General features: G+C 35.9%; 1 protein-coding gene across 1 annotated transcript in view; it reads right to left on the minus strand.

Moving 5' to 3' along the window:
* Positions 1–8,817, minus strand: part of GABRG1 (gamma-aminobutyric acid type A receptor gamma1 subunit) — an 81,394-nt gene that overhangs the window by 53,187 nt on the left and 19,390 nt on the right. The window lies entirely within an intron of this gene.

Here is an 8,817-nt window from a genome sequence, read left to right on the forward strand (position 1 = left end):
TTTTTTTTTTTTTTTTTGCACTACCCAGTCAGAATTCATTTGCTTTAGACCTAAACCTCTTACAAATTCAGCCCGTTCTACTTTTATCCTTATTGGGCATATCCTTATTGGCAACATCAATTCAAGTTTAAACTGCTATCACCTCTTATCTTCACAATAGTTCTGTATAGGTATTATCAACACATAATAAAATGCATTATTCTTCTCCATTTTTCTTCTCTCCTTCCTGTCAAAGAATTAAACCTCTCACCCCGGGAACGTCTATCTTGGTCGTGTGACCTGTGATCCTCCTTCCTGCTGGAGGGTTATACTCTGGTCCTGTGATTGGTTGTGGCTAATGGGATGTAAGTGACACACGTCCCTGCTGAGCAGCAGGTTTAGTGTCAGTGAACTTCACTACGTCTCTCTGTCCTTCTGCCCAAAGACCGGCCATCCTCAGACAGAGGCTACTCCAGAGCTTCCCTCTCAGAGTGAGACAGTCATGGGCAGAGCCAGGCGAGCTGCAGTGAACATGTAACATTTACTGAGATCACACACGGTAGTTCGCTATCACTGTGTAACCTAATATATCCCAGCTGGCAGCTCCTGTGTGATCAATTTTATTTTCATCAGCATTTGAGAAAATCAATGGAGCGATGTTGAGTAGCACATGCTCAGGTTTTTACCTTCTAAATCCTCACCAGTTCCTCCTGCCTATGCTGTCCCAGTCCTAGTGAAATCTCCCCCTCAAAAAAATATATAATTCAAGTTAACAGACTGGAAAAGAAAGCTCTCTAGCACAGTCAGAGGCTAAAACTCTCACACCCCAAAGCTCAGGTTTCCTCCATTATTATTATATCCCACTACTTCATGGATGTGGAAATAACCCGTCGGAAGTTAATTAACTTGACCAAGGTAACTCTACATATTGCAAATATGGTAGAAGTATATTAGACACCCGGTGTGGGTGAGAACAGTGAGAACAATATTCTCAGATGCTTACAGATAGATAAGTATGAAGGCTTTGACCCTGTACTTCTAAGGATGCATTGATTATTACAAAGTTCAGTTTTTTGGGGGGCTGGAGGGGGAAAAAAGGCACTCTGGCCCCAGCTAGAGTGCTGTGATGATATTACGGCTCACTGCAGCCTCGAACTCCTGGGCTCAAGTGATCCTCCTGCCTCAGCCTCCCAAGTAGCTGGGACTACCGGTGCCCACCACCACCCTTGGCTATTTTTTCCATTTTTTCGTAGAGACAGGGTCTCACTCTTGCTTACGCTCCTCTCAAACTACTGAGTTCAAATGATCTTCCCCCTGGTCTTCTAGAGTGTTAGGATTTTACAGAAACTTTTACTACTGTGTGGATTTCTAGAGAACATTTCATTAACAGATTTTTGTTTAAGTTCTCATTACAGGAATTATTTTAGTGTGTTTAACTTTGTGAAGTATGTATTACCTAAATTACTGGAAGATTGTTATATAAGTTCCTTCAAATAATTTCCTATTAGTTTTTCTAAGTAAATAAACACATATATAAATACAATATTGAAAATACTAAAGTATTGAGTCTCTCGGCAGGTATGGTCTTCTGGAAAGTTTTCTCTTCTTATTAGATTTGTTGAAATATTGACAACAATCCAAACTTTAGGCTCCATTCAACTCTAAATCCCAGTTTTATAGGCTGAAACATGTCGAGATATAAGCAGCTGCTGTGTATATAAGAAGCTGACCTTTCCGTGAAACACGATTGTAGTCAAATGGAAGTTCCCAGAAAAAAAATGAAAGTTTTTTTAATATATATTTCATGGTGGAAACAAATCTGAAAACCACATGCCAACAGTGATTTATATTCTCCTTTCCCAGGTAGCCACTAATAATATAAAGATTGACCTCAATAATATTGCAAAACACTCTTTCCTCCTTTTTTGGAAAAAATAGAAAGGAAATTTTATAATAGTGAATTTTATCTATACCTTCCCTCTAAGCTATCTAAATTGTCTTCAAAATATTTATTACTCTGAGAATTATACTAGTATTATTTTGGTGATTATAAAGTACTTGTCATAATTTTAAAGGCACAGTTCTGATAGCATACTTGGTATCCTGATGTCTTTCAGAGGCTAAGAGATCTTTGTCATTTTTATGTATTTTAAATGACTATTTGGGAAAATTAGGTATGATTTTTATAAATAGTTATATGAGAATTTCCAGCCTCATGCTCAAGAACTTAAATAATTAAAGTGTTACTCTATCCTCACAGGAAACAATTTTAGACATCTTACTATACACATATAATTTCACTAATTGTTTATTATAATGTTTGCTATTTTTATTACTGTTATGAGCAATTGAGTGTCTACTATACACCACAATTTCAGGAACTATGCATTAGGTTCATTTTACATGATATGTCATTTAAACCAAAGAATTGTCATGAAATAAAGATTTATATACCTATTTTAAAGTTGAGACAAAATAAGATTATAGAATTTACAGGAAACACAACTACAAAATATCTAGGATTCAAAATAAGTTTGATTTCATTTGAAAATAGGTTTTCTTTTTCCTTGGCAGTGTGCCTGTGACTATCTCAAATTGTCTTTATTGAACAATCCAGAGAGGTTGGATTTCAAATTCCCTAATTGAGAAGAACACAGGAAGGCTTAGGATATATAACTAAGAAGTATATTTGGATTGTATGTGACGAGGTAACCTCAGCCTTTCTCCTCTGAGAAGGGTCAACAACAATCTCAAGAAATCACAGTTTCTGATGAAAAAGTAATGTGTGCTCAATCTCCAACTCAATTTTGTAATTCTTTTAATACAGTAAATACCATGTATTAAGAATGTGCTAAGATTTGAGAATATAAAGACAAATAAAACTGTCAACTTGAAATCCTAGTTCTTGGGAGGCTGAAGTGGGAGGATCCCTTGACCTCAGGAGTTCAAGGCCAACATGCACAAGAGAGAGACCCCATCTCTACTAAAAATAGAAAAATTAGCTGGGCATTATCATATGCCTATAGTCCCAGCTACTGGAGAGGCTGGTGCAAGAGGATTGCTGAAGCCCAAGAGTTTGAGGTTGCTGTGAGCTATGATGACACCACTGCACTCTACCCAGAGGAACAGAGTGAGACTCTGTCTCAAAAACACAAAACAAAACAAACTTGTAGTCTTGATCTCAATTATCTATTTTTATAGTGAAAAAGAAAACTTTTAAAACAAATGATTCAGAAAAACATCATACATAAATATGCTTATCATAGTATTATGCATGATAGCACAATTTTTGAACAATAGGAGTATGTTTAACTAAATAATGATATATTCACATAACAGAATGTACACATCGATTCAATTGCTGGTTGTGAAGAGTCTGTAAAAACATGAAATTGTGTTTACAATTTAATATTATATGAAAAAATAACATACAACGATTTGCTCCCATCATCACCTATGTATAAATGGCTTAAGAGATTTGATGGGAAAATAGCATAATATATCTGTTTCATACTCTACACCAGTGGAGCAATTGAAAATGCATTTTTTTCTGTATGTTAGTAGTATCCTACAATCGTTCTGTTCATCTATCTTATACTGTAAATGCATGAAAAGGAGTTAGTTTGACTCAGATACCAGACAGTGCTCTGAAACAGTAGGCGTCAGACATCCACTGTTTCCAGAACCTTCTCTTCTCGCCTTGCCCCCTTCCTCCAGTTCACTTTTCCTATGTCTAATGGATCTTGGCATCTTCTGGAAGGCCTCTTGCTCTCACATGCTCCGGCTGCAACATGAGACTATTTGTTAAAGAAAGTTTTTGAGTCACATTGTACATCATTGCTGGTCTCTTCTTGCCTTCGTGAACTTAGCTATTTTAACATACACACACATCCCTGCTGATGTGCAAAACTGCCGTACGTGAAAGTTCACAAATGACTGTAGGACCTTTCATTTACATCATGAACAGGAGTTTTGAACTAATAAATAAGAGCTCATGTAAGTAAAGGAGACAAGGCACATTATACCATATAACCACGAAGGGAGTCTACCTTTATCAATAGAGAAATAATACGTGCCTATAGCACGCCCATAAATTAATATAAACTGTTTTTTATGGGTAGTGAACACTCACTAAGATTTTCCCAGGACAATACTGGTTTGTACCTATTGTCCTAGAATAATTTTTAATGCCACTCTCTCCCTCATTCAATGGCCTACTTTAGATGATAAATTACATAGTCAGCCTATACACAGTTCACACAAGGTGGACTGCAAATGTCCTGGTTCTGATGCACAAGAGAGCCTCTTCCATTAATCTGTTAAGAAAGAAGAGATGAAACTCAGAGCAGCTTAATGAGTTGACCCAGGAAGATGAGTAAACCCTAAAGGAATACTGATAAACATTTTACCCGCAGTTTGAAAAAATGATATAATTGCCAAGTGAAATGCACTGATAAAGTCATTTCTAGACTCCATTGGAAGGAAAAAAGACCGTTGCTGCTACTTGAACTGAGTATGTCCACGGGAGAAATTCACTAGAGTAAACGTAGTAGATAACTTCCGACTGCTACTTTCTCTTCACCAATTGTGATACAGTCACTGAGTCTTTATATTCTCATAGGAAAAATTTCACCGTGTGTCTTAAAAAGTAAATATCAAATTTGATTCTTCATATTGTTGTCCTCTGAGGTTACCATACTCTTATCTTCTGCAACCAAGTCTGGCTAATATAATTTTTATAGCAAGTTAAGCAGCAATCAATTTAAAACCCAGATGATGGGTAGATATACTTGATCAAGACATCTTTATTCTTTCTTTTTACACTTAGAAAATAATTAAATATGTTCAGAAGTCATGACTACTACCATTAGTTTTGTCATTTTAGTACCATTCAATATAATTAATTAGCTGGGTCATTTTGCTATGTTACCATTTTAATATTTCAATAAACATAATTCAATGAGATGTTCTGGTGTGCTTGCTGGTGTTCATTATTTATTTGATAAAAAGCAAAACTGGTTAGAATGGAACAAAAAGTATAGGTGCACTCTCCAAATTGGTATTTTATATATTTTATATAATAATCAAGAACTAAATTCAGTTTGTTTTTATAACACGGTTTTCCTTATTAGTGATGTAGAATTTCTTTAGAGCTTCTGTATACTTAAAATCGTTAGGCCCCACATTTTTTCTAAGAACATAGGATATTTGAAGTAGAAGCCTCTTTAGAGATTGTCACTTCATACTCACGAAATAAAAAAACAAAAACACTGGAATTCCGAAAACATAAGTGATATCATTAGTGTCTCACAGCTACTTAACGCTAACAAAATTTCATGCAATGATCACATTACATGTAACAAAATTCATATTACATGTAACAAAATTCCATGTAATGATTATATTACATGTAACAAAATTCATATTACATGTAACAAAATTCCATGTAATGATTATATTACATGTAACAAAATTCATATTACATGTAACAAAATTCATATTACATGTAACAAAATTTGTATCACATGTAACAAAATTCCATGTAATGATATTACATGTAACAAAATTCTATATAATGATCCTGTCATATCTAAAAAGATTGCAATAATCCCAGTGTATCAGCGATGATATTTGCCACATTGTATATTAATTATTTAGAGAAATATCTTCTAGTAAGACATACTAAGAGGTTTGGGTAAGAAGAAGTTACTACAAAATATTTTAAAGACTCTAAGAAGATAGATAATAAAATCATCAACTGTCTATAAAACCAACACCCAATTTAAGAAGTAAAATCTTCTACATTCTTCTGCCTCTCCAGAAATTACACTTGTTCTAATGTATGTGGTTCAGTGTTATAGTAAATGTAATAGCCAGTGCATTAGCAGTTAATTATTACATTTTACTATATACATATATATTCCTATCTGACACAAAGATACATACAGCTACAGTAAGTTGTAAATAGAGTCATGCAATTCATTTTATCTAACAGAATGAAATAGTATTTAATTCTCATTTCCTCACCCTCCTGTTGCATTAAATACCTTTGAACCACTTTTCTTTTCTTTCCTTTTTTTTTGAGACAGTCTCCCTCTGTCCCCCTGGATAGAGTGCCGTGGCATCACTGTAGCTCAACCTCAAACTCCTGGGCTCAAACGATCCTCTTTCCTCAACCTCCTGAGCAGCTGGGACCACAGGTGCCCACCACAAAGCTTGGCTAAGTTTTCTACTTTTAGTAGAGACAAAGGTCTCACTCTTGCTTAGGCTGGTCTCAAACTCCTTTTAAACTCAATCTACCCACCTCGGCCTCCCAGAGTGCTAGGATTACAGGCATGAGCCCCAACATCCAGTCTGAACCACAATTTCCTCATCCAACTTTGAGGCTTTAGATCTCTGTAGACCCTTAGGTGGCGAACGAATATTAAAAGTTACAACAGTTGTAAAAGATCATTTAAGACTTCCTCCTTAAAATGATAAGGGGGCCAGAGTAGTCTTACTTTCTCAGAAATCAAGCAACAGGAACAAAGAGAGCAAAACGGGTTCCCGAACTCTGTCTCTGACAAAGAAACTTCCCAAATTCCAAGCACAAAAAGAATCAAGGACCATAGATGTGTGAGCAAGCTGGCAGAATGGTCTTGCTTGAGACCAGGGCAAACTCTGGATGCAAGGTCAACAAACAGATGCACTGTTGGCAGATATGAGTATTCCCTGAAATTGTCTTATAAACAAAAGCAAAGAAAATAAAAGCCAGTTTTCTCAGGCTGAAGGGAAGAACACAGCCATCTTTGCATATGGCTGTATAAATTGAAAGAGAGTGTCCTGGCACTTTATGACAGCCTTATAGCTGCCTATCTTAGTTGCCTAGAACTTTACATAATTTAGTAAGAGTTTAGAACATATTTAGTAATTTCCAAACTCTTGGAAATACAAAACAAAGGGATATTTTAAGAGGATAATTATTAACCTGAGAGAAGTTTAAAAGTTCAGAAAAATTGTTATTATGCTATACAACATGACCCATCTGTGACTATAGTAACATATTTATTATTAATTTGATCAATATCATATTATTTATCTCCAGACACATGCGCCTTCAAATTTCTAAAACATACACTATAAGTGCATATGTTAATGTGTTCTCTACAAGTTATTCTGCGCATGCTCTTTCTTTTATATTCATTGCTATTGATCATTGAAAAGCAAAACAAAGGAGCAAAAATCCTATTTAAAGCAAGAGTTAGCCAGAAGTATTTTATTCTTCTGGGTCCAGTAGTTCTTTGCTCTCCTGCCTGAAAAGACTAGTTTTATAGACAACTATGAGTGTATTTCCCTTAGCTGTAATTCTACTTTGTCTAAAGACAATCCATAGGCATGAGCTGTCTGTACCCCAGGAACCCCAAGATAATGCATTATAATAATATACACAATTCCTTAGGTCAAGTTGTTTAGACTGATGTACATACCTGACCTGTAAGCTGAGCCAGACTTTCGCCTCTGACAGTGGAGAACTTTAGCCTAAATCTGTGGATCTAGGTTTGTGGGGTAGCCCAGAAGGGACGTTTTCTGCTGCCATGATCCCAGAGCTGCCCATTCCTAGTTCTTCTGACATTTCATTGATTATTCCTCCATTGCATCACATCCCATAATTAGTCATTTATATGTTAACATTGGTTTGTTTGCCTAAGTGTGGTCTCATTTTTTGGAATGAAAAGAATCTTTAACACACTACAGAAGATTTTGACACAGAGAAGGGAAGATCTGTGCTCATTGATTTATTTTGCATTGTTGGTTAAAAAAAAGAAGTGACACAAGGGACGCCAATGCCTTAACCCTCCATTAAGAACCCCATCCAACACCTGCTCAGGCAACTGATGGCAAAGCTTCCGTTATATGCTCCCCAAAGGGCAATAACCTGTCTACCAAGAAAGAGCATCTCAAATGAGCAGCTTTTGTTCCTGAAAATATAATATAGCAAGAACAACATTACTTCTCAGACTTAGACAGAAGCTTGTAACTTAAGCACAATGAACACTGTGTTCTCCTGTGCTCAGTTGAACTAAGTTGAGGACAGCTAAGTTCAGTAATTACTGGGATGTGAACTCTGTTTTGTTTTTCTTTCACCTAACACCTCCTTTCCTTGTGACTGAACCTGAACCCTTTTTCTTCTTCAGTCATTTTTTATAAGTGAAGTAACACAAATGGATGTAATTGTAAATAATAAATTGTGGATGTGTCTATAAGCTACCTGCAAAATGAATCATGGGGGAAGAGGAGCAAGAGTGGTTACCTAGGTCATCTTAGCCCCTATGGAACCACACTTATTATTTTGAATATGATTTCTCAGTTGTCTTTTGACTCCCCTCTGCACCCTTGAATACATGGTTTCCTTTTTGACTTTTCATTAATTAGCAACCCATTATAGTTTGTCATTTATCAGCCAAGTTTTAAGCATGGTTTATGACATAGTATGAATAGTTTGATCAAGTTTGTATGTTCCCGAGATAATGCATTAAATAATATACACAATTCCTTAAGTTTTAATCTGGTTGTGAATGTTGTTCCTTAGTACTTCAATGCAGACATCTAATTGTACACACACACACACACACACGCGCACGTGCACGCACATACACACACAAACACACACACTCTCCTCCTTCTCACTCATTTTCCCCCTTTTTTATCCCTCCCTCCTTGTGTCTCTGTTCTTGGAGATGTCAGCAATCCTGTTCTAATTTATATTTTCCAAATATACTGTTAGTTTGTTCGGTTGTTATTAAACTACGAAAATTTCATGTTCTACAAACTCTCCAATTGGACAATGTTTCTGCTAAC

Source organism: Otolemur garnettii, unplaced genomic scaffold, assembly GCF_000181295.1.
Source record: "Otolemur garnettii isolate 467f Iridium unplaced genomic scaffold, OtoGar3 scaffold00083, whole genome shotgun sequence".
Classification (NCBI taxonomy): domain Eukaryota; kingdom Metazoa; phylum Chordata; class Mammalia; order Primates; family Galagidae; genus Otolemur; species Otolemur garnettii.